Source organism: Bidens hawaiensis, unplaced genomic scaffold (genome assembly GCF_021521415.1).
Source record: "Bidens hawaiensis isolate Kalapana, Puna unplaced genomic scaffold, B.hawaiensis_p1.1 tig00022666_1, whole genome shotgun sequence".
NCBI classification, from domain to species: Eukaryota; Viridiplantae; Streptophyta; class Magnoliopsida; order Asterales; family Asteraceae; genus Bidens; species Bidens hawaiensis.
The window spans coordinates 232,553-260,471 of NW_027493533.1; the positions used below are offsets into that span (position 1 = coordinate 232,553).

Consider the following 27,919-nt stretch of genomic DNA (forward strand, 5'->3'; position numbering starts at 1 on the left):
GGTGGCAGCAATGGCAGTGGTGGTGGTCGTTGTTAGGTAATGGTGTTGTTGAGAAAGTAGAGTGAAGGAGAAATTGAATGAAAAAAAAGAAGGGGGTGGAAAGGAATGGTTTTGATGGAATGGGATTCCATGTGTAATGGATTATTTCATTCCATTGAGCAACCAAACATCACATTTTTCATTCCCATGTAATGAATCATTTCATTCCCACTGTCATTCCCACATACCAAACGCTACCTTATAGTCTGCTAACATAGTTTAGCCGCCTCAATTATGGTTCGATTCTTCCTTTCAGCAACCCCGTTCTGCTGTGGCAAATAAGGAGCACTATATTCATTATGGATACCCCTTTGCATACAGAATAAATCCATCAGGCTGTTTTTAAACTCGGTTCCATTATCATTTCGAATACGCCTCACTTTTAACTTGTAAAGTGATTCGATCTTGGTGATCAAAGTTTGCACAAAGATGGTTGTATGTTCCTTCGTTCTCATAAATAACACCCACGAAAGTCTAGGATAGTCATCTGTAACGACTAAACAGTATAAATCTCCAGCAATACTCGCTCTATTCGTAGGATCAAAAAACTCCATGTGTAGACGTTCCAAAGGAGTATTGATAGAGTTGATTAGTTTCAATGGATGTGACTTCTTCTTTTGTTTCCCTTTCTTGCACGCAACACAGTGATTGGTCATTTTAAGGTTCTTCTTTTGTTTCCCTTTGAAATGTCTAAACATGGTTTGTTCAATGAGATGGGCTTGGAATCCGGCTGGACTTGAGTTCGGTTTGTTTATCAATTGATTAGGCATCTTTGGTTTTTAATAATGAGATTGGAATATTCAATTGAGAAGATAGTTTATATAAGAAAATTGTCGACAAAACAAAGGAGAATAGGTTATACACACGGTACAGTTTTTCTCACATCTTCAGCATCCAAATTTGTTCTTCACCAAATTCTTGGTCTTATCCGATTAAGCATTGAGTGTACCCTCAAATATTTTAATCTGAAAATGTTCTACACTATCCAAAAAAAAAAAATTAAGTTTCAATATTCAATTTATCATAACAGTGTTCACACGCGGTATGCTTCATCTTCGGGTATGTTTATTTATTCACATATTCATGACCAATAACCATGTTTTGAATTATTAGCGCAAACAAATAGCAGGCAAGTGATATTATTCAAACTGTTAAAAACCAGATGTTATTCATACTCAAATAAATATAAGAAATTGATATCATTTATTATATAAAATAAGCTACAAGAATCGGGTACTCGAAACCAGCCAAATCAAGTCTTGAGAGACAAGAATTCCTAGATATTTTTTATTATATAATCAAGCTTAGAGAGTTAAGAGGCATAATGGTAATTAAACTTTATTATATGATCACATCGTCGTACTGTTTGGAATTCCCTTCCCAGTAATTCCTTCTTCGCTAGTGGGGTAGAGTAGAGTGTAAGGTACTTTCGCTGGTCCAACCCGATTCTTCAGCTTTTCTTCATTGTTCATTGCTACAATTTTCTGCTCAATCTCTTTCAGCTTCTTCCCAAATCTCTGGAACGCGTTCAAAGGTTCTGCATCTAGTGTCCAGTCAGGACACTCCCTTTGTCCAAGATACACCTCATCCGATGAATGTCTTGACAATAACTCAATCAGCGCGATACCAAGAAGCATTTGTAGTTGAGGAGTGATGGTTTTCAAGAAAACATTATCAGGATTTGCTTTAAGTTCATCATACTCTGGAGTGTTTGGCTCAGGCATAAATCTTCGACTAATGGTTGGACGATTAGGGGCATAACCTGCATAAGGATATTGCCCGTAGTTTACAGCTGCATGAAATGCAGATGCAATCCATATGAATGTAGTGCAAATGTCAATCAGCTCTTGACGAGAATTCATTTCCGGCCACCATGCTTCGTGTTTCTTGTCACCATGTCCCTCTTCTCGTAGTTCCTTCCACCATGATTGAAGTTCCCTGTCGTTTTTAATCATATCATCACTGGTGTAGTAGAATTTACAGTAGTCTTCTACCCAAGATTTTATTGCTGACCAAATCTCTAGCCCGTCAACCGCGTATGGATAATCCTCAATTAGTAGTCTAAGTCCATGAGGTGAATCTGAATCCTCAACAGCCATGCCCCTGTGTGTCAAATATACAATTAAGTTCAAACATTAATATAAGAATATCAAAGTATGTTCACTAACTAAAATTATAATAAGTGACTTTTAGATTTCATGTAGTTGATTCAAAAGTAGCATATTCTTATACGCACCAACTAGGTAATGACTTTTAGTTTTCATGTATTTAGATATTAAGTTAGGGAGCACAACCAATGTAATACTTTGCTAAATTCACATTTTTACTTTTATGATTTTTTGCTAATTTTGTCACTTCTATTTTTATTCTAAAACATGAGAATGAGATATGTTAATAATTTTACAAGCTTCTGCTCTTTAAGTGATTAACTTAATATCTATTAAGTCAATTAGCAATTTCAAGATTTGATGTTACCGTTTACAAAAAATAAGATGAAAGGCAAAAATATGCAGAAATTAGTATTGATTACTTCCTAAAGATGTGTATAAACTTCTAAATAATGAACTACTACAAGTAGAAATATATTGTAACTCTTAAGTACTATGTTTTTCGAAAGATAAATACCTCTTCACAAGATCCACTGGGAGTGCTTGATCAGGGAACGTCCAATCCTTATAAAACACAGAAGACAATTCAATAGAATATTTTCCAGGAAACACAGTTTTCTCTAGAATACCTCCACCATTGATCAGAATCTGCCTCGCCAAAGCGTTGATATTCATCGTGTCACGGAAATGAGGATAGAGAAGCTTATAGATCGGATGGAGTATGCTTAGTTGCCTATTTGCTGCAATCACAAATGGCTCAGCAACTGCATGTGTGTTCAACCTGTGAACCATATTTGTTAAAATTAAAAAATATGAATATGACTAATAGTGTATCCTAAAGCGGTGTGTATATGTGATTTAGAAATTGTACCAGTGACTAACGAGCTGGTGAACCCCAGAATCGTTAACAGCTACATATGCTTTGGCCAACTGCCAAACTGCACCTTCCACTCCATTTTCAGCAGGGGTGTATACATTACTAACCGCGCCCAAAGTATCTGCTTCAGGATGTGGCAAGCTTAACTCGATCGCTAATGGTTTTAACGTTCCATCATTTTGTAGGAAGAGCAATGTTCGTGAAGCGTTAATCTTGCTTTTAGTTTCATTTATTCGCCTCAAGTTCGGCATCAAGGAATCATGATGATCCAGTATAAACAACCTATTGGCTATCAGTGCCTGTATGGCAGGAATTTGAAGCCAATGATGATTCAGTTTACCTCTTTAACAAATGCATAAGATTAAAATTCATGTATTTGTGAGTGATGGTACCTCATCTACTTCTAAACCATGTAGGTTTTCCTTAATGTGGTGTGATTTTATTGAACTGTTTTGGTTTCCATAGACTTGCACATCCAGCTTGCTTGTAGGCGGGAACTCCTGCCAAAAGAAAGAACACATATAAACATGTTTTAATGGATGTTTGGATCAAAATACTTAAGTAACGCAAAGGACGAATGTTACTTTTAGAAGACAAATTTTAACAGGGTTCACTCCAGCCAGCATTTCTCTTGCAAATTCCTTATCGGTCCTCCAAGCAGACTTATCCTCTGAGAAAACAAGAAAATTTAGTCCTTTGTTTATTAGAAATCTTGAAAAATAGTAGGCAATTATATTAATCTCTCTCAATGTGAGAACTGTATACTTTCTTAATTTAGAATGGGTTACCTTTGATTACTTGTGGTTTTGGAAATTTGGCAACTCCTGTATTATCTGTTTCTAGAAATTTTTTTAGCAATTCCAACGGAATGTTTTTTCGAATGCGATCTAAAGGGCCTTCTGGCAGCTTGAATCACCCTTCGTAAATATTCATGACATCTTCAAATGAGTCGAATTCATCACGGGTACTATCAAACAGTGCCTCAAACTCAGGGACAAAGAATTGAACGATAGATTTTAGTCCATAACCAAGAAAATCAGACAACTTCAAGTGTCCAAATCGCTCGTCTCTTGGAACATAAATGTTTAAGCTCCTAACAAGCGGCAACCTGCTCTCCGTTCTAGGATCTAAGCCATTGATCAAAGGTTAATATCAGTTTACAAAACAAACCGAGTATCATGACTAGTAATTCCATAATTACCTGATTTGGTTGGTGGTCTACCAGTTCTACCCCTACGGGGATACGGGTACTCTGAAGACCCTCCGAGAACTGGGCGAGCATCGTCAATGTCCTTATCAGGATCTCCCAAATCATTATAAAAAGCATAATCATAAACTCTGTCCCATTCGTCAAGCATCCCAGTCCCATCTCCTCGCAAGATTTCAAGCTCCTCTTCTCTATATGAACGTAGAATCTCGGGTGTCTCGCTAGGAAGATACGCCTGCCAGATCAATGTGATACAAATTAAGAACATATGTAATATTATGGCACACCTAATATTACGTAATGTACCTTATTGGTGAAGAAAACACGGTCTTTTTTGTAACGTTTCGCTGGGTAAACCCATGAATTACACACAAAATGGACTTCACCATGACTAGGAACATCTTCAAGTGTGAGGGTCTTGAGGTAAAATTCACTGTGGTGATGATTTTGGACAAGAAATGCCCCTGGCACTCCCATTTCTTCATCCCATTCAAATGATACTTTATATGATGATTCTCCAACTGTCAAAGGGGATATAGTGGTAATCCAGTCTTCCAGTATCGCCGGATTCCCTACCTTTCCTCTCAACAATCCTTCTGCAAAAGTAATTATATTATACATATATATAACTAGGTTGTTACCATCCGCGTTACTCCGGGCTGTTCTGTTGGTCGGGCGCTGCTTCCGTAAGCAGGCCCAGCTCCGAGAAAGCAAAAAAAAAATTTGGCCGAAGGCGAAAAATTTTTTGGGCCTTAAATAAAATGAGTATTTTGTTGGGTTTTAACAATTTAATTTTAATATGGGCTTCATTGGTTATAGTTTAGGTTGTGTAAAATACTTTTATATAAAAAAAGATTAAACATGTCTCAAATGAGAGTAGAACCCATAACCTTTTGGTTATGAGTAACACCTCTTTGTCACCAGACCAAGCTAATGTTTATGCTAATGAGTTTAAACACTAAATATACATATTGTTTTAATAAAAATACATATAATTTAAAAAAAAATTCGGGCCTAGCGGGGTGTCGAGCCTGTGGCCGTCGACCACCCAGCCCCCTATGGGCCGGCCATGTCCGTAAGTTGGCCCAAATTCGGTTGATATCGGCTACGTTCTTTTCAGTACCAAAACTAAACCTAAAAAATAGTTCCTCAAAATTTAAAACAAATTAAAAACAAAACATCATACCACCTTATTTTTTCGTTGCTTGATTTTGTATGAAATCTATTTAAAAAACAAAAAACAAAAAACAAAAAACAAAAGAAAACACAAATACAAAAAAAAAACGGCTTATGCAAGACTCGAACTTAGGACCATCCAACAACACCACCACAGCAACCTACCTTTTTGTTACTTTTGCTACTTTCAAAGGAATAAATACTTAAACAGGTTTCAAAATATTTAAAAAAAAAAGAAACTTAGTGGCTACCACATGACAGCCACTGATTGGACTTCACTCCCCAGCACTGTAGTAGCCTTTCTCCTTTAATATATAGTATAATTTATAACTTTGGTGCCGCTAAGCCTTTATTGGGTCAGGTAGCGGCACCAAAGTGATTCATATAATTTTGTTTTTGTTTTAATTTGATAATTAAACGGTTATTTGCCTCAAATCACTGATGAAACGCCTAGGATGGACAACTTTAGGTTTTCACTGACGCCCGGATTTTATCGACCTTTTAGTTTACTTAGAGTATCGTAACAAACGTAACCGAAACCGACCGCATTTACGTCCACTCACCGTCGCAATGCCCGGTAATAGTTAGGTTTTACCAACACCCGAGTTTTACCGACTCATTGTTGCAGCGCCCGATATTGACAATGCTAAACTCAACAAATGTCATTTTTTATATCTTAATCAATCGGGCCCACAGTAATGCACAGCTGCAACGTGACATAAACATATTCGACCTAGCTGATGCGTTCGGGTAAAAAAAAACTAGTTCATCATATTTAACAGGTTCTAAAAAACCATTTTGATTGTCACAAAAGACAGGGAATATGCAAAACATGATTCGAATGATAAACTGAGTTATGTTCTTTCAATATACACTAGGGCTGTAAACGAACCAAGCGAACACGAACAAGACCTTGTTCATGTTTGTTCGTTAAGAAAATAATTTGTTTACGAACATTCACGAACACTTACCGAACGAGATTTAATGTTAGTGTCCGTTCGTTAAGGAAATTAATGTGTTTATGAACGGTTCACGAACACAAACGAACACAAATAAAATTGGTAGGGCCTAGAGTTTGAGACCGGTGTATTCATCAATGTGAATAGTGAAAACCTGTAAACGAATCAAATGAACATGAATAAGGGCATGCTCGTGTTCGTTCATTTAACTTTAAAAGAACACGAACACTTAATCAAACAAATATTTATGTTCATGTTCATTTATTTAAAAATGGACATTTGTGTTCGTTTATGTTCGTTTTTTTAAATCTAAATGAACATAGCTGAACAAAGATAAACAAACATATATGAACAAATGTAAATGAACACAAATAAACATAAACGAACTCAAATGAATACAAATTAACAAATATAAAGGTTTTAAGCAGATGATCTATCTAAATATATTTAATTATTTTCTATTAATACATAAACGAACATAAATAAACAGACATAAATAAACATAAATAAACGAACGTTCATGAATATAAATGAGCGAACAGAACATGTGTTCATGTTCGTTCGTTTAATTAAACGAACACAAATTTTTGTTCATGTTCGTTCGTTTATTAAAGAAATGAACATAAACGAAACCGAACGTTCGGTTCGTTTAGAGGCCTAATATACACCAATTATAGACGTTATTTTCTATTTTTATTTTTGGATTTTTTTTTGTATATTCCAGCTTACGCCCGATGCCACCCACTACAAAATCCGACGTACATTATCGTACTTGTTATAATTCCGAATTTACAACCACCGCCATCATTGGTTTGCAACTTTAAGTGCGTTCCGTCAATAATCTATCGGTAATAAGTTGTCGGTTAGTAACCCTTGGGTAAGTATTGACAAATAGTATTACCAAAAAGTGGATACTATCATCGACAAACCACCCACACATATATATGTGAAGGGATTGATCCTTTTACGTCATTCCCATATGCCTATACGGCTTGTATACGCATGACTGACAAAGGAGACAAAAAAAATAGTTTTTTTTTCAACTTATACGACCGTATAGACCTATATAAGCCGTATAGGTGTTAAATGGCTCGTATTGTTAGCTGACACACCATAAAACCTATACAGTCGTATAGGGCTATACGACCTTATAGAAAGCTTTTGCCAAATGTTTGGGGTGCACTTTTATTTTTATGTATGTGGACCAGATGTTTATCAGTATCTTCTGGTCAAATGCTTTCTTGTTTGCTTAATCATTGATTGATTAATAGACAATTTATTTTACTCTAAAATATCATATTTAGCATAGCATGTTATGTACCTAATACATTAAAATGTAAGATATTAACGTATTAATATTTAAAATTGTGTCTGAAAAATTGTCTATACGCCCGTATAGGTCTATACGGCCATATTAACGTATTAATATTTAAAACTGTGTCCAAAAAATTGTCTATATGCCTGTATAAATCTATACGGCCATATTAACATATTAATATTTAAAATTGTGTCCAAAAAATTGTCTATGTGTCCGCCGTATAGGGCTATACTATAAACAGTGACTGGCAAGCTCCGACACAAACAGACATGATTCAGGTGTTATACAATCGTATAGCCCTATTCAAGCCGTATAAAAAAATGATATGAGAGGATCCCAAGTGATGTGAGAGGATCCTAAATTTTTTGTACTTGTACGTGGAACTACATTCCAATGGGCAAGCCATGGGCATCCCGTATCATATCACTAACACCAATATAGGATTCTCGCTAGCAAATTTAATATGTATAAATATCTAAGAGCATTCTCATCCAACCCCTTATATTATGTGAGGGGTGTTTTTATAATTTAGAGAGTGATTTAGGGTGTTGTGAATGAAGAGTTTTTATATTTTAGAAAAAGTAGTGATTTTTCTGTATATTTGAAAAGTTACTGTTCATCCCCTATAATTTTTTAATATATTTTGAAAGTGGTTGTGAGTGAAGGAAAGAAAAAAGGTAATGATAAAAGATATAAAAAGTATTATTTAATTGAAATGAAGAGAGAAAATAAAGTGAGTTTTAGTGTAATTTTTGGTTTGAAGATAGGGGATGGGATGAGAATGCTCTAAAAGCAATCATTATCGTATCCCTCATTTTTGTGAGGTAGGCTTTATGACGTGTTGAGTGATTTAGGGTGTTGTTAATAAAGCGAAAAGAAAATACAGTGATTTTTTTAATATATTTGAAAAGCCACTGTTCATTCTTATAATTTTTTAATATATATTAAAAGTAGTTGTGGATAGAAAAAAAAAGAAAAAGAATAATGATAAAGATATAAAATATTATTATTTAATTAAACAGAATAAAAAAAAGTAATGATATTTTAATATAATTTTGAATTTCAATATATAAGATACGATGAGAATGCTTTAAGCAACCGATATTGGACAACATCCAAATTTAAATGGAAACCGGATGGTCGTTTTAAATTAAAAATTGTAAAATGATTTCTAGGAAAATGTGCTGACGTGACCGTTAAAATCTATTCATACTGTCCCATTTTCTATTTTCTTTTATATCCATTATTACTATAGGGATATGTTATTCGTACACTCTTTGGTTATCCACACACCCTACATATGATCCTATAGGGGCTATACGATCGTATAGAACCCCACATTAAAGGATGTGTGGATAGGTCAAGGGTGTATAAATAACTAATGTCTTGCTATAATTAAAAAGGAAAATTGGTTTTAAATAATCCCAACCATCACCTATCGGCAAATAACAGGCCAAACTTTGCACTTGGCTGGTGGCGGTCGTAACTAAAGGGATATTTGTTTTTAACGGGCCGAGACTAACGGATGTTAACCTCGTTAGTGATTTGCTAACGTGGACCTTCTTCTCCGGCCGGAAGCCTGCCGGAAACCTGCAACTCGCCTCCATTCTCCCTAATATCATCACACCGTCTCTCTCTCTATCTTTCCCCTCATACGAAACCTTAACGACGTGTCGCCGTTATTGTCTTCGACGAAGTCCACTCTCGTCAATCGTGCATCATTCGAGGTAATTGACACTTCATTCGACTCGTTTTGACCCTCTTAACAAAAGTCCTATGCTTATTTTGTAGATTGTGTAACATTGATTTTGAATTTTTGAAAATAAGATCGGGTTTGGTATCTAGGGATTAGCCATGGAAGAAGATGTAATGTACTTCATTTTCAAATTTCCGATGTGTTTTGAAGAGGAATATGAGACGGTGTGATGATATTAGTGAGAATGGAGGTGAGTTGCAGGTTTCCGGTAGGTTTCTAGCCGGAGAAGAATGTCCACGTCAGCAAATCACTAACGGGGTTAACATCCGTTAGTCGCGGCCCGTTAAAAACAAATAGCCTTTTAGTTAGGACCGCCACTAGCCAAGTGCAAAGTCGGGCCTGTTATTTACCAATAGATGATAGTTAGAATTATTTAAAATCAAATTTTTAATTAAAAAAAGTGTTCTTAAAAATAATAAAAATTTTTCTTTTTCACATTTAGTTTTATACTAATGCAACAACATCATCAACCAACATGATGGTTACTTTTCAGACTTCACTGTCAAAAGCCTCGACATCCGAGCTGTACATAAGTGTAATTGATTTGAAATTAGTAATGGTGTTTAACAGCATTCCCCGCACCTCCTATAAGAGCATATGATATGGATACCATTTTAAATTTTTATTTCATAATATCACGTTAGCGTCGTATCATAGCCTAATCCACTTCAATTTCTTCTATAAGGAAATGGTCACTAATTTAGAGCATTCTCATTCAACTCTTTATTTTGTGTGAGGGGTGTTTTTATAATTTAGAGAGTAATTTAAGATGTTGTGAGTGAAGAGTTTTTATATTTTAGAAAAAGTAGTGATTTTTCTGTATATTTAAAAAATTACTGTTCATCCTCTATAATTTTTTAATATATTTTGAGAGTATGAATGAAGAAAAGAGAAAAAGTAATGATAAAAGGTATAAAAAGTATTATTTAATTAAAATGAAAAGAGAAAATGTAGTGAGTTTTAGTGTAATTTTTTATTTAGAGATAGGAAGCAGGATGAGAATGCTCTTAGAGCATTCTCATCCCACCCCCTATCTCCAAACCAAAAATTACACTAAAACTTACTTTATTTTCTCTCTTCATTTCAATTAAATAATACATTTTATACCTTTTATCATTATCTTTTCTCTTTCCTTCACTCACAACCACTTTCAAAATATATTAAAAAATTATATGAGATGAACAGTAACTTTTCAAATATACAGAAAAATCACTACTTTTTCTAAAATATAAAAACTCTTCACTCACAACACATTGAATCACTCTCTAAATTATAAAAACACCCCTCACATAATATGAGGGGTTGGATGAGAATGCTCTTAATGAGGGGTTGGATGAGAATGCTCTTAGAGCATTCTCATCCAACTCATTATATTATGTGAGTGGTGTTTTTATAATTTAGACAGTGATTTAGGGTGTTGTGAGTGAAGAGTTTTTATATTTTAGAAAAAATAGTGATTTTTCTGTATATTTGAAAAGTTACTGTTCATCCCCTATAATTTTTTAATATATTTTGAAAGTGGTTGTGAGTGAATGAAAGAGAAAAAATAATGATAAAAGGTATAAAAAGTATTATTTAATTAAAATGGAAAGAGAAAATGTAGTAAATTTTAGTGTAATTTTTGATTTAGAGATAGGAAGTAGGATAAGAATGCTCTACCAATTCCCTATTTCCCTCCCTTTTTAAATAAAATAACAAAACTTATATAACTAAAATTAATTTAAAATTTAACATATTTATATAACTAATTAATTAAAAATATTTATTTAACTAATAAATATAAACATAAATAAAAATATTGATTTAGTGTCTTTATAAATAATAATAATAATAATAATCCTATTAAAATCCTAAATCAATTCTCCTCCACATCTTCTCAACAACCCAACCCTATCTTCTCCCAATCTCCTCATCGTCTGCAACCGAACCCTATCTCATCCTTGTTTTGGCATGGCTGCAGAGGCGGAGGAAGAAGAACAGTGAACGAAGAAGAAGACAGGTGTGATTTGGAAGTGGGGAGATGAGAGGAGCCTAAATGAAAACTGAGGGGGTGAGGATTTGAGTGGCATTTTGGGCGGTGAATTTTCAATAAAATTTTCGCCGATGGGCGGCCCCGACTAGCACGTGGTGGTGTTCACGGCCGGCACCGCTCTCCAGGTCAGCATCTCAGCAGCAACCTGGCATCTACACCTGATAGCCTAATCATTTGAGAGAGTTCTCTATTTTTTTAGAGGATTAATAAGTAGTTGTGAGTGAAGTAGGAAGAAAATTTTAAAGAGATGAGTAAAATTTGAGTAAATTTGGAGAAATATTGTTCATTCTCTATTCCTTTTTTAATATATTTGAAAATGGTTGTTAGCGGAGGAAAGAGAAAAGATAATGATAAAGATGTAAAAAAGTAATATTTAGTTGTATATGAGAAAAGAAATATAGTGATTTTTAGTGTAATTATATAGATAGAGAAGCTATTGAAAATGCCCTAATGTGGGGATGGTAACAGGTATGACCTCAGTACTTATTCTGATGTAAAAAAATTGTATTGGTATTGGTATCGAAAATGTTTGGTTCGGTATCAGTATTGTAAGCAAAAAATTTAATAAATATCGGTACCGATCTCGAATTTTTCCGATTCGAATTTTTTTTTTAATTTGCTGGCAATCCCTTTTGCTCATCTCTAGTTTATAAGCACCGATGTTTAAACTAAAAAAATGCAACTGCAAAATGTAAAGTAGTTGGATATGTAAGGGGGTGTTTGGCCTAATTTATTTAACAATGCTTATAGCTTTTTTTTTCATAAAATAAGCTTAGTTTGGTGTTTATGCTTATAAGCTTATATAAGCTAATTTGAAGAAACTTATTTGAAGATGGTTTTTTTTAACTTATTTAAAGAAGCTTATTTATGTAAGGGTGTAAATTATCCATTTGCCCTAAAAATATTGGTTTAATCCATTTAACTCTATATCACTCTTATTAATTTTTAACAAATCATTTAGTAATTAATGCATATTGTTCATTTTAACCTGTTTAAAGCATAATCCATGGACCTTTTTAACAAACTTAACACCAGCGAGGAGTGGTTTAATGAATATTTAAAGTGTCATGTCATTTTAACCTATGTTGGACGTTAGATTATACCCCATGGCCTAAGAGGCAAATGGTGGATAACTAATAAGAGGCAACTTATTACAGTAATAATTTAACAACTCATTGACCCATAATTAATAAGAGGTAAATGGTGGATAAATATTACGTTGTTGATGCTGGATATCCAAATACTAGAGGTTATCTTGCTCCATATAAAGAAACCAACATTTGTTATCATATACCAGATTTTCATCATGGAAAACCAGTTGTTAGTCGTGCTCCTAGAAGGCATAAAGAGATATTTAACTACCATCATTCATCATTGAGAAATGTCATTGAACGAACTTTGGAGTATGGAAAGCTAGATGAGAGATATTACAACATATGCATGTCAATTATACCTACAAGACACAAGTGAATATCGTGCTAGCATCTATGACAGGCTAGATGAGAGATATGATTGCAGGAGATCTAACCAAACAAAGATGAATGTTATTGAATATTAATGTATTTTGGTAGAAGTTTTACGTCATTCTCGATATAAATTTATCCAAAAATGATGGTATAACTCATAAAAATAAAGTATATATGTAAAATATATGCTATGTGATAATATGTAACCATGCCCCTTTTGGTCATTTTACTAACATAAGCTAAATAAAAAAAGCTAACACAAACATTTAAAAAGAGCTTATCAACTTGTAGAATATAAGCTAATCCAAACACATATAAAAAGCTTATCAAATGATAGAAAATAAGCTATAAGCTCCTTTAAAATATAAGCATAAGCTAAAAAATAAAAGCTAGACCAAACACCCCCTAAATATATGAAGTACAAGTGAAGGAAACCGCCAATGAGTTTTTACTCAACTGGTGTTGGGTGGAAAGTGAATATTTGGGTTAGAGATCCCAGGGCTTCAATATATAGGCACAACACAAAACCCGGAGTATGGTTTGATTGTAATGGGCCTTTAGGCGATGGGTTTTCTTTAGAACAAGAGATAGTGAACTTGGGCTACCCAATTCACATTGTTTGCGATTGTGAGCATATAAGGTCGTTTTTTGTTATTGGTTACCCCAGATGACTGAGCTTTATTCGTTGTTCCCTAAAAACCAAGGAAACTAGATTTTGAGTCTGCTTTTAAAATGTTGAATATTAACTTTTGTTATTGAAGTATGGACTAACAACATGTTCAAACTGTACGTTATCAAAATAATTTCCTTCCCATTCATAAATTTTCAATATCGATACATATACACGTTAGTTGTAACCTACTTACTCTAACTAAGGAATATACATATACAATTATAATATATACATTAATTCACAATATAGTTTACTAAAATACTAGTTTACTAAGGGGCTGTTTGGTAGCCTCTTACCAGTCATTAAGAGGCTACCTCTTAATGGTTTATAACCTCTTTATGATTAAGAGATTGCTTTAAGTTTGAATGGTTAAGAGATTAACCATTCAGACTTAAGGCTACCTCTTAATCATTAAGAGGTTATGAACCATTAAAAGGCAGCCTCTTAATGGCTGTTAAGCGACTACCAAACAGCCCTTAAGACACCCCCAGTCTTAGCTGTAGGATCCCGATCGCAAAGGCTGGACTTAAATCTGACAAAGGTGCGAGGCAGGCCCTTGTTAAAGATATCTGCATACTGATAATCTACAGGAACGTGAAGAACACGGATGTTACCGACTCGAACTTTGTCTCGAACAAAATGAATATCAAGTTCAACGTGTTTTGTGAGTTGATGTTGAACCGGATTCTATGCTAGACAAAAAGCCCAGAGGTTATCACAGTAGACGATTGTTGCCTGACGAGTTGGAACATATAATTCAAGAAGAAAATTTCATAACCAGCTTGTATGGGCAACAATATAGTCACGCCATGGTATTCAGCCTCGGCACTAGATCTCGAAATGGTTGCTTGGCTTTTGGAGGACCATGAGACCAAATTAGTGCCCAAAAATATGCAATAGCCCGAGATAGATCTACGTGTGTCTGAACACCCTCCCTAGTCCGAACACCCTCCCAAAAATAAGTGGTGAGAGATGTGGAATGGGAGGCATTGATGTATATACCGTGGGATATGGTTCCACAAAGGTAACATAGAACCTGCTTTAGGAAATGAAGACGAGGTTCTCGTGGTGCATGCATGAAAAGACATATTGTTTACCGCATACGTAATGTCGGACCTTATAAACGTGAGGTACTGAAGTTCACCGGCAAGGCTTCGATAAAACGCAGGTTCGGAGATTAAAGGCCCGTGTTTGCACTTAATTCTGAGGATGTGTTGTAACACCCCGACCAAAGGCGGATTATACATCGGGGCGCCACATATTGTTTCATTACTCGTGACACTATTGGGTGTCAATATTTAATAAATATATTCATTCACGCACTCGCAACGTAAACACGAGATAACATAAATCAATATATTATAAGGCAAAATATTCGAACAACAATAACTTGTCTTGATACATTTTAATCTAGGTCCAAAAGTAAAAACGTCCTACGTGTCCACAAGCTCCAAATGTAGCTACAGCAAACCTGAACATGTGTTAAAATAAAACGTCAAACACTTGCGTGTTGGTGAGAAATCAAGTTTAATACAATACATAGATAACAATAAATCTGCGCGCAACATGTGTATGTCTGGTTTTCAACAAGGGTGTAATCCGATCGGGACCAACTCTAAGATTCATACTCATAGACTGCCAGTGCTCACAATTGAGCTCACAGACAAGAAAGACTGTGCAAGTGTAAACAAAAGAGAAAACCATAAACGATAGTTCTCCCGTGTTCATCTAATGGTACCATGAGAACTGCGGAATAGACCGACAAGACGGTTAATGATCCACACATACAAATAAACAGCCAAGTCTACGTCCTCAACACATGGGATACTGCGCGACTAAAGTTCATAAACAAGTTTAAGACTCTAAGTTTGTATGAACACATGAACATCCCAAAACATTAAAAATAAAAAGGGATTAGGTACGAGATTACTCACTTGATAAACGGTGCGGTGTAAGATAAAGCAAGAACCAACTCTAAACAAGCACAAGTTAACCTATAAATAAGATTATTGTTTTAATGATTTGATTTAAGTCTTGATTATAAGTTAGCATAATTAATAAGTAAATTATATATAATATATATTACCGGAAAAGCAGGGCAGAACAGGGAGGAAGACGGAGGCAGAGAGGGAGGCGGCAAAGAGAGCAAGGAGGAGGTTAAATTAAGTGTTTGTGTGTGATGTGTTAGGAAAAATAAGATTATTATTATTTATAGGGAAACCCTAGGGAACACAATCCCTAGAAAAGGGGAAAAGATCTCAAAAAGCAAAAGATTCCAAAAGCAAAAGATATCAAAAGATATGGCAGCTGCAGGGGACAGAGGAAAAGCTGACAGGTAACAGTAAACAGGCATGGGCGGGTCAGATAAAGGTACAGGTCAAGCATGGAAAAAGCAGATCTCAAAAGATAATGTCAGTCACTTTTCCTGCCAACCAATGGGGTTGGTGCGCATGCTACGCCAAAAGTGGCTTTTCAGACATAAGACAGGTTAGGTCAACAGCACAAAAGATAAGATATCAAGAGCAAACAAGCAAGTTAAAACAGAAGAAAGGACACAAGACAGCGCGAGAAAGCTGCGCGCGAGAAGGCTAAGGCGCGCCGCGGGAAGAATCACATTTCTTAGCGCGCCGCGGGAGGAACTACAATTCCTAGCGCGCCGCGGGAAGAACTATAATTCTTCGCGCGTCGTGGGATGAACTACGATTCTTAGCGCGCTGCGAGAAGAACTACAAATCCTTAGCGCGTCGCGGGAAGAACTACCGTTCTTAGCGCGCTGCGAGAAGAATTACAATTCTTAGCGTGCTGCGAGAAGAGTTCGTCTCGCGTATCGCTGGAACAGCTGGTCATCACGCAGGCTTCCTTGTAAGGAGTCCGGCGCGTGGAGCTGCGCAGACAACCTTAGGCGGGAAGAAACAAAGGACAAGGAGAGTTAGGAGAAAAAGAGGGAAACAAGGCTGAGGGGTTAAACAGGAGGGCGGGACGGCGACAAGGGAAAAGGAAGGCGGAAAGAAAGAGAGAGAAAGAGGCGGGAAGGAAAATATATTATTATTATTAAAAGTAAAATATAAGTATAAATAAATATTAAATCATAAAAGAAAGAGATCGGATAAGGGAAACGGGTACCTGGGTCGGGTCGGATCGGGGCAGATGTCACAGTCTCCCCTACTTTAAGAAATTTCGTCCCGAAATTTATCTCGAAGTAGGTTGCGCAGAGAACAGGTGCGGGTACTTGATCTTCATTTGATCTTCCCTTTCCCATGTAAACTCGGCTCCGCGCTTGGACTCCCAGCGAATTTTCACGATAGGGATGCGACTGCGCTTGGTTTGCTTAACCTCGCGATCCATAATCTCAACAGGCTTCTCAACGAAATGCATAGATTCATCAACTTGAACTTCATCAAGTGGAATGTGAAGGTTCTCGTCAGCTAAACACTTCTTGAGATTGGATACATGGAACGTTGGATGCACATTACTGAGCGCGGGCGGCAGGTCTAGTCTGTAGGCAACTTTTCCTACACGCGCGAGAATCTTAAATGGTCCAACATATCGAGGGGCAAGCTTACCTTTCTTCCCAAAGCGGACAACACCCCTCCAGGGCGACACTTTGAGGAGAACAAGATCACCAACTTGAAATTCGAGAGGTTTTCGCCTGCGATCTGCGTAACTCTTCTGTCGGCTTCTGGCAGTCAGCAGATGATCACGGATCTTGGCGATTTTATCGGTTGTCTCTTGAACAAGTTCGGGTCCTGTGATTTGAGCTTCTCCCACTTCGCTCCAACAAATCGGGGAGCGGCACTTACGACCGTAAAGTGCTTCAAATGGGGCCATACCGATACTGGAATGATAGCTGTTATTATAAGAGAACTCGATCAAAGGCAGGTGTGAATCCCAATTACCTCCAAAATCAAGAACACAAGATCGGAGCATATCCTCAAGAGTTTGAATAGTTCGCTCAGACTGTCCGTCAGTCTGAGGATGATATGCAGTACTCATGTCCAAGCGAGTTCCTAGCGCAGATTGGAGAGATTTCCAAAAGCGAGATATAAAACGGCCATCGCGATCGGATATGATGCTCAAAGGAGTATCATGACGGCAGACAATTTCCTTGACATAAAGCTGCGCGAGTTGCTCAACACGGTAGTTTTCACGAATGGGCAGAAAGTGAGCAGACTTAGTCAAACGATCCACTATTACCCAAATGCTATCATGTTTGCTTGCTGTCAAAGGTAACTTGGTAATAAAGTCCATCGCTATACCTTCCCATTTCCACGTAAGAATTTCTGGTTGTTCGAGCAAACCAGATGGGCGTTGGTGTTCAGCTTTTACCTTAGAACAAGTCAGGCATTTAGCTACGAACACAGCAATATCCTTCTTCATACCGGGCCACCAATAAGTAATGCGCAAATCCTTGTACATCTTATCAGCGCCAGGATGAACGGAATACCGAGATTTGTGCGCTTCACTCAGGATATCAGCGCGAAGATTCTCATCAAAGGGAATCCAGATGCGATTAAGATAACAGAGAATTCCACTCAGATTGGGCACAAAATGCGCTTCCGCGCCACACGCTAACTCGGCGCGAAGGTTACCATTACTGATGGATGCGCGCTGCGCGTCACGAATGCGCGATTCAAGGTTGCTTTGGATCGGCGCGAAGTGAAGCTGCGTGCGCGGCAAGATACAGTTAAGCTGGCTGGGTTTTCGGCTGAGCGCATCGGCTACCACATTAGCCTTACCAGGATGATACCGGATCTCACAATCATAATCGCTGATGAGTTCGTTCCATCGGCGTTGCCTCATGTTGAGTTCCTTTTGATCAAAGATATGCTGAAGGCTTTTATGGTCAGTGTAGAGGATACACTTAGTACCATAAAGGTAGTGTCTCCAGATCTTCAAGGCAAATACGACTGCACCAAGTTCGAGATCGTGAGTCGTATAATTCTTTTCATGAACCTTAAGTTGGCTTGATGCGTAAGCGATAACCTTGCCTCGTTGCATAAGAACACAACCGAGACCTTGGTTGGATGCATCGCAATACACGACAAAATCTTCATTACCCTCAGGTAACGCAAGGACAGGAGCTTCACACAACAAACGCTTGAGCGTCAGAAAGGCTTCTTCTTGCTTCGAGCCCCAAATATACGGTTTACCTTTGTGCGTTAGAGCTGTTAAAGGCAAAGCGATCTTCGAGAAGTTCGAAATAAATCGCCGGTAGTAACCAGCTAAGCCCAAGAAGGAACGGATTTCGGTAGGAGTGGATGGCGTAATCCAGTTCTTGATTGCTTCAATTTTGGATGGGTCGACATGAATACCCATCTTGTTCACAACATGGCCAAGAAACTGTACTTCATCAGACCAGAATTCACACTTGGAGAGCTTAGCATAGAGCTGCTCGGTTCGAAGCTTTAGCAATACCAATCGAAGATGTTGCTCATGCTCGGCCTTGGTCTTAGAATAAATCAGAACGTCATCGATAAACACAATCACGAATTTATCCAAGAAAGGCCTACACACCCGATTCATTAGATCCATGAAAACGGCGGGTGCGTTGGTTAAACCGAAGGACATGACCAAGAATTCAAAATGGCCATAACGAGTTCGAAAAGCAGTCTTCGGAACATCTTCATCGCGGATGCGCAACTGGTGATAGCCAGAGCGGAGATCAATCTTGGAGAAACAAGAGGCACCTTGGAGTTGATCAAAGAGGTCGTCAATGCGCGGTAAGGGATACCGGTTCTTAATGGTGAGTTTGTTCAACTCGCGGTAATCGATACACATGCGAAACGTACCATCTTTCTTTTTAACGAACAACACCGGAGCACCCCAGGGCGAAGAGCTAGGGCGAATGAATCCCTTAGCGGTCAACTCTTGAAGTTGGCTTGCCAATTCTTGCATCTCAGCGGGCGCAAGACGGTAAGGAGATTTAGCTACGGGGGAAGCACCAGGGACAAGATCAATACGGAACTCGACTTCACGAACGGGAGGGATACCAGGAAGATCATCAGGAAAAACTTCAGGGAAATCACGCACAACAGGGATATCGCGAAGCTTCTTTTCTTCAGCAGGTTTAACCACATGGGCTAAGAATGCAATACACCTTTTCCGCATGAGCCTTCGGGCTTCGGCGCAAGTCATAAGCTTAAGACCACTGGAGGGTTTCTCGCCGTAGATATGAAGATCACCATTTTCTCGAGGAATGCGAATCAACTTCTTGGCGCAAATAACTTCGGCGCGATTCTTCGAGAGCCAGTCCATACCAATAATAACATCAAAGCTTCCAAGAGGCATGGGGATGAGGTCGATCAGAAAATCGTTTTCGTTAAGGTTAAGCGTGCAATCCTTAATCACGGAGTTAATTAAAACAGTTTCACCATTAGCCAATTCAACTGAAAAATTTTCTTTTAAATCGTTGCGCGGTCGCGCAAGCTTCTGCTCAAACGCGCGAGAAATAAAACTTCGATCGGCGCCAGTATCAAAAAGTACAGAAGCATAAAATCCGTTAAGCAAAAATGTACCATTAACTACGTCATTATTCGCTTGCGCTTGGTGCGCGGTTATGTTAAAAGCTCGTCCACGCATCACTTGGTTCGAAATCTGGTTCACCGGATTCGCTTGCGTAATCTGAACTTGTAGTCTCGGGCACGCGTTCCGGAAATGACTGGGATCACCGCAGTTAAAGCACGATCTGGGTCGTGGGTTTTGGTAGGTTGGTTGTGGGTTTTGGTAGGTTGGTTGTGGGTTTTGCGGGTAGACTGGTGGTGTTGGCGCAATTGGATTGGCGGGAAGGACTCTACAGTTTTCTGCAAGGTGACCAGCGCGGCCACATCGGTTACAAAGTCGACATGGGACTTGAGGTGGGTGGTGGAGTCTACAGGTTGGGCAAAAGGGGTGGTTTCCTGTGTAGGGTTTCTTAGTTGGCGGGGCAGGGAGTGCGGGATTGGTTAGGGCATAGTTGTGGACTACAGGGGAGTTGGGTAGGTTGACAGTGGGTTATGAGCGTATACTGGAGGTTGGTAGGTGGGTTGCTGGACAATGGGCGGGTTGGTAAGCGCATAAACTTGTCTGCGCCTACGCTTCGGGTTGTTATGGTGTGAGGGTTCTGGTTTGGTTTCTGCGGGTTCAGGGACAGTTTTGGTGGGTTTGGTCTTCTCAGTTCCCCGCAGGAACAGGGTTCCTGCTCTGACATGGTTGTCGCTGAGCAAAGCGGCCAATTCGATGGCGTCAGAGAGGGTAACTGGGTTTCTGGCCCATACAGAATCTTGAATTTCCATGGGGAGACCCCCAAGGAATTTCTCTATGGCTCGGCGGGAAGGGGTAACAAGGTGAGGGACAAGCAGGCTTAGTTCATGGAAGCGCGTCGCGTACTCGCGCGCTTCGCCACTGTACTGCTTAAGATTCCAAAATTCCTCCTCCAGGCGCTTAACTTCGTTGGGAGGGCAGAATTCTCGCGTCAGAATTTCCTTGAATTCCTCCCATGTCATGCTAGAAGCAGCTTCTGCGCCACGCGCATGAGCTACTCCATTCCACCATGTAAGCGCTCTAGATTCCAGGACACTGGAAGCATATAGGGTTCGTCTGACTGGAGGGCATTGGGTGTGGAGGAAAGTGTTTTCTATTTTCTCAAGCCACTGGAGCATCACGGTGGCTCCTTCAAGCCCTGTGAATTTCGGAGGGTTACCCGCATTAAAGGACTTAATGTTGTAACCGGAGGTATTGTTTTGGCTCAAAGCTTGGGCTATTGCGGCGGCCATTTCCTGGGAACGTTGCTGTCTACGCCTGCGCGAGGCTTCTCTCCTCTGATGACGGCGAGATAGCGGAGGCATACTATAAAAGTTTTAGTTTGTTAATATCTTAGCGCAAAGTATAATTTTATAAAGCTTGGTTTCGCGGGGTTAGATACCATCAACAGTTAAAGTAAAACATGAATTTGAATGCAAACTCATTACAGATAACAAATTCGAATCGAGAATCGACAATTCATGTATCACCATGACTTTCCGAATTCTCAATTTAAAATGACTAGTAAACGAGTATTGGAGATTGACGATTCATGTATCACCATGACTTTTCAATCCTCAATATAAAATATACAAGAAAATGAGTATTGGAGGTTGACAATTCATGTATCACCATGACTTTTCAAGTCTCCAACCTCAGAACATAATCGTAAATGGAAATTGAAAATCAACTATTCATGTATCACCATGACTTTTCGGATTTTCAATCCCAACAAACGAATATGTAAGTAAAATCAATAAAAATCGAAATTCAGCAAAAATCGAAATATCGCGAAATAAAACATAAAACCATACGCAAGCATATTTATAAATAACGAGTAATTAACAATAAGCGCGCAAACATGAGATTTCTCTCATGCGCGAGAAGGGACTCTTAGGTATTTTAGGCCGTTACGTCTAACCACCTATCCTAAAGTCAACGAGCTCTGATACCAATCTGTAACACCCCGACCAAATGCGGATTATACATCGGGGCGCCACATATTGTTTCATTACTCGTGACACTATTGGGTGTCAATATTTAATAAATATATTCATTCACGCACGCGCAACGTAAACACGAGATAACATAAATCAATATATTATAAGGCAAAATATTCGAACAACAATAACTTGTCTTGATACATTTTAATCTAGGTCCAAAAGTAAAAACGTCCTACGTGTCCACAAGCTCCAAATGTAGCTACAGCAAACCTGAACATGTGTTAAAATAAAACGTCAAACACTTGCGTGTTGGTGAGAAATCAAGTTTAATACAATACATAGATAACAATAAATCTGCGCGCAACATGTGTATGTCTGGTTTTCAACAAGGGTGTAATCCGATCGGGACCAACTCTAAGATTCATACTCATAGACTGCCAGTGCTCACAATTGAGCTCACAGACAAGAAAGACTGTGCAAGTGTAAACAAAAGAGAAAACCATAAACGATAGTTCTCCCGTGTTCATCTAATGGTACCATGAGAACTGCGGAATAGACCGACAAGACGGTTAATGATCCACACATACAAATAAACAGCCAAGTCTACGTCCTCAACACATGGGATACTGCGCGACTAAAGTTCATAAACAAGTTTAAGACTCTAAGTTTGTATGAACACATGAACATCCCAAAACATTAAAAATAAAAAGGGATTAGGTACGAGATTACTCACTTGATAAACGGTGCGGTGTAAGATAAAGCAAGAACCAACTCTAAACAAGCACAAGTTAACCTATAAATAAGATTATTGTTTTAATGATTTGATTTAAGTCTTGATTATAAGTTAGCATAATTAATAAGTAAATTATATATAATATATATTACCGGAAAAGCAGGGCAGAACAGGGAGGAAGACGGAGGCAGAGAGGGAGGCGGCAAAGAGAGCAAGGAGGAGGTTAAATTAAGTGTTTGTGTGTGATGTGTTAGGAAAAATAAGATTATTATTATTTATAGGGAAACCCTAGGGAACACAATCCCTAGAAAAGGGGAAAAGATCTCAAAAAGCAAAAGATTCCAAAAGCAAAAGATATCAAAAGATATGGCAGCTGCAGGGGACAAAGGAAAAGCTGACAGGTAACAGTAAACAGGCATGGGCGGGTCAGATAAAGGTACAGGTCAAGCATGGAAAAAGCAGATCTCAAAAGATAATGTCAGTCACTTTTCCTGCCAACCAATGGGGTTGGTGCGCATGCTACGCCAAAAGTGGCTTTTCAGACATAAGACAGGTTAGGTTAACAGCACAAAAGATAAGATATCAAGAGCAAACAAGCAAGTTAAAACAGAAGAAAGGACACAAGACAGCGCGAGAAAGCTGCGCGCGAGAAGGCTAAGGCGCGCCGCGGGAAGAATCACATTTCTTAGCGCGCCGCGGGAGGAACTACAATTCCTAGCGCGCCGCGGGAAGAACTATAATTCTTCGCACGTCGTGGGATGAACTACGATTCTTAGCGCGCTGCGAGAAGAACTACAAATCCTTAGCGCGTCGCGGGAAGAACTACTGTTCTTAGCGCGCTGCGAGAAGAATTACAATTCTTAGCGTGCTGCGAGAAGAGTTCGTCTCGCGTATCGCTGGAACAGCTGGTCATCACGCAGGCTTCCTTGTAAGGAGTCCGGCGCGTGGAGCTGCGCAGACAACCTTAGGCGGGAAGAAACAAAGGACAAGGAGAGTTAGGAGAAAAAGAGGGAAACAAGGCTGAGGGGTTAAACAGGAGGGCGGGACGGCGACAAGGGAAAAGGAAGGCGGAAAGAAAGAGAGAGAAAGAGGCGGGAAGGAAAATATATTATTATTATTAAAAGTAAAATATAAGTATAAATAAATATTAAATCATAAAAGAAAGAGATCGGATAAAGGAAACGGGTACCTGGGTCGGGTCGGATCGGGGCAGATGTCACATGTGTCAACTGGAGTAGTGGTTGGTTTGCACGTTATCATATTTGCTCGTGTTATTATGTCTTCTGCATATAATTCTTGAGATTGGAATAAACCACCTTTCTGATGTTTAACTGAAATACCCAAAAAATGATTAAGGCGACCGAGGTCAGACATAGCAAACTCCTTCGAAAGTAAGTTGTGATGCCTTGTAATAGAGATGAAAGTGACGCGGTTAAGATGATATCATCAACATAAGGAAGAAGATTGGCTATATTGTCACCCTTTTTGTTAATGAAAAGTAAAAAATCTGATTTAGCACCTGTGAATCCACATTTATGAAGATATGATTAGAACCGTTGAAACCAAGCGCGAGGTGCTTGCTTTAATCCATACAACGACTTTAGTAATTTTCAAACACGTCCTGGTCGGTTTGGGTCCTTAAAGCCCGGCGGTTAGAACATATAAACAATGTCTTTTAAATCCCCGTGTAAAAACGCATTTTGACGTTCAATTGATGAATCGGCCAAGATCTTGTTGTGGCGAGACTGAGAGCAGTTCGAATAGTTGTTGGTTTCACAACGGGACTAAAAGTTTCATCACAATCAATACCAACTCTTTAAGATTTTCCGTTTACCCAAGTCGCGCTTTGTAACGTTGTAATTGTCATGCGACGTTAAATTTGTGTCTAAATAACCACAAACAACAGATGACATTGGCATCCGACGGCCTTGGGAATAATTCCCAAGTGTTATTGTGCAGCAAGGCACTATACTCATCATTCATGGCTGTATTCCAATTAGGATCGGAAAGGATGGTTAGGTGTGATGTTGGTAAGGGTGAAACGGTAGTTGTGTGTAGGTTGAGAGGTATTTTTGGTTTGGTTATACCAGTTTTAAGGTGGGTTATCATTGGATGTGTAAAGATAGGTGGTGGAGGGTCTGGTGGTGTGCGAGCCATGGAACGTTAGTAAAGTGCGGCCATAGGGGAATGATACTTTAAAAGTTTGATTGGTAATATGTTGTGAAGATAGGTCGCAACGTGAAGTGCTTCGACCCAAAAGTTTTGGGGTAAGAAGGCATGATTGAGGAGTCTCAACATGATTTCGTCTGGACGTTAAATCATGCGTTCAGATTTCACATTTTGTTGGGATGTTTGCAGACAAGAGAAATGAAATTGTAACCCGTTAGAGTTGGAAAAAGTTTTGAAGTGGTGGTTGCCAAAGTCACCCCCTAAATCACATTGAAACGATTTAATATGGACTTGAAATTGTATAAGAATAAATTTATGAAATTTGGTGAATTTATCAAAAGTCTCAAATATAAAACATAGGGGATAAATCCAAGTGCATTTATTTTTATCAATTAAAACCATATAGTATTTGTACCCATATTTGCTTGGTACTAGTGAAGTCTACAAGTCACAATGAATAATATCAAATAGCAATAAAGTTTGTGACATGGACAAGGAAAATGGCAAACGCTTACTCTAGAGAGTTGACAAGATTGGAAAACAAGTTCACGACCACGTCTATTACAAACAATAAATTTATTTGAAATAAGAGGATTAAAAACAGGCTATCCGGGGTGTCCAAGACGATTATGCCGAAAGTCTTGATCATGTGACAAGTGAAACGTGAAAGCAGTGTTGGTGAGTGGGTAAAAGTGGCAATCACTATCATGCCTCATTAGGATCTTCCCTTTCGTAAAGTCCTTAACAGAAAAGCCAAAATGGTCAAATTCAATAGATGTCCAATTGTCAATATTGAATTTGACAGACACTAATTAAATCTTTAACAATGTTAGGGATATAAAGGGCGCTTTTAAGGTGATGTGGTTTGGTGGAAGTAAGAATTGTTCTATTACCTTATCCGAGGATTGGAATACGTTGTCCATTTCCAACAAAAATAGATGTTATTGAACTAAATAACAAAGGGGAATTAAGTTTACCTTGGTCTCCCGTGATATGAGAGGTAGTGCCCGTATCCATGCATCATGGACTGTCCTTGTTGTGAACGGTTTTGAGGTTTTCAAATTTCTTTTCGCCAATTGAAGAGTGATTAACGAGGATGATAGGTTTGATATCACAGGTAGAAAAAAGAAAAAGAAAAAATAGAAGTCTGTGTGATTAGAAACTGACCAAAGTTGGCTAGCAAAGGGAGGGAACGACGAGGTTAAAGACGTTATACCATGTAGGTTATCAAAACAATTCCTTCCCATTCACAATTCCAATATGGATACATATGCACGCTTGTTGTAGCTAACTTACTCTAACTAAGGAATATACAATTATAATAAACTAGTCTTTTAACCAGCGCGTTGCGTCAAGACAGGTCGGTAAAACTTGGACAGTAGTAAAACCTAAGCATTGAGGTGGTAAGTCAATGCAAATTCGGTCGATTTTGGTTATGCACGTTTTTGTGCCGGTACAAAACCAAAAATAAAACAAAAGTTATAAAAATTAAGGTGAACAAATGAGGCAGCGTCAGTCAGTACAACTCAAACGTTGATAAAACCCGACCATTGTTGATCCCGGGCGTTAAGGCGATCAGTCTATATTACGATGCCGCAACTAAAACAAAAAAAATCGACATTCGATTGATTTTCGTTACGGTACTGGAACTAAAACAAAACAATAACAAAAAAATCAAAAAAAAAAAAATCCTTTCCACTGCCAGGGTGTCGTAAAGTGGCTCAATAGGATCCCTGCGACACCAAAATTCTAAAACATATATAGTAATTAATATATTAATTGACAATATAGTTTACTAACTAGTTGACCATGACAAACTAGCTTTTACACCTCTTGAAGACATGACAGAGTGTCACATTTTCAATATATTTGTATCGTGAATTCTTATCATCTACCCTCAGCCTCTCCCAATCCCTCGTTCTCTCACCTAATTGTTTTTACTCTTTAATTTAAGTTTATGAACAACCAAAAACATGAGTTTGAAAGCTCTTCATTTCATACAAGAAGATTGTATTAAATGATGACAAATACTCACAAGAAGCTATATGCAAATGGAAGGTTGTACGGACGAAGAAAACTCACAAGAAGCTACTCAATTTTTAAGAGGTTGGGTTTACTCGGTAAAGACCGACCCCAAACGAGTTGCGTTTAGGGTTTTGTACGGGTCACCCGAAAGTTGCTAACTCTTAGTTGCAAGTTCGGTTTTGGCCAATAACCAAGATGATAACCTCAAGAAGGTGGTCTAAATGTTAAGTTAAGCTTGAAGCTAACCTGATAATTGATGGTCGGGATGAGTTGCACTAATAAGTTGCAGTGTGACATTTTTTCCAGCGAGCTCGTGAACTCGATCCAAAACCGATGCACTCAAATCTTCAACATCCAACAGATTCTTCTTTATTAAAACTACTCTTCCTCTGATCATCTTCATTTTCTTCTTTGTGCCTGATGAACAAAGCTTGAGGAGTACTTGCATCATTGCATGTATGCATATATAGGATGCCAATGAGTTATATAAAATATAAAATGAAAGAAAGCATTAAAGAGGACACCAAAGCCTAATATTATTGCTGTGTGGACATAAACAGGCTTTTGATAATGTCACGTATTCTAATTCTACTATTCTAGCAATATGTAGTATGTTTTATTTACTTATGAAACAAGAGAATGGTTACCAAATAATTCAATTCAAGGAAGTAACTTTTTTCATCTGTCATGATTAGGAACATTTATTTTCAATCGATTATATACATTTTCTTTTCTTTATTCGTTTTAAAATATGTGTTCTTTTGTATGATGAATTAAGTAGAAAAGAGAGAACAGTTTATCAAAAATCAATAACTATTATAATTTTTAGTTAGTTTATGCCATTCTTCTTTCTTCTTGGGTGTTCAAGAAAACCAAAACCCAAACAGAAACAAAAACCACCATATATGTAGTATCTTTATTTGAGTACTTAGTTTGGATT

The 27,919-nt window shown here is 38.0% G+C and overlaps 1 pseudogene across 1 annotated transcript; it reads right to left on the reverse strand.

Annotated features, from left to right (window-relative positions):
- Positions 1 to 1,327: 1,327 nt before the first annotated feature.
- Positions 1,328 to 27,433, reverse strand: LOC143565950 (putative linoleate 9S-lipoxygenase 5; annotated as a pseudogene). The gene is made up of 9 exons (XR_013141157.1): positions 27,226 to 27,433; positions 4,538 to 4,827; positions 4,226 to 4,466; positions 3,813 to 4,151; positions 3,609 to 3,694; positions 3,417 to 3,524; positions 3,019 to 3,323; positions 2,665 to 2,928; positions 1,328 to 2,142 (listed from the first exon to the last, which is right to left on the reverse strand). The product of XR_013141157.1 is annotated as a putative linoleate 9S-lipoxygenase 5 (transcript).
- Between the last annotated feature and the right edge of the window lie 486 nt (positions 27,434 to 27,919).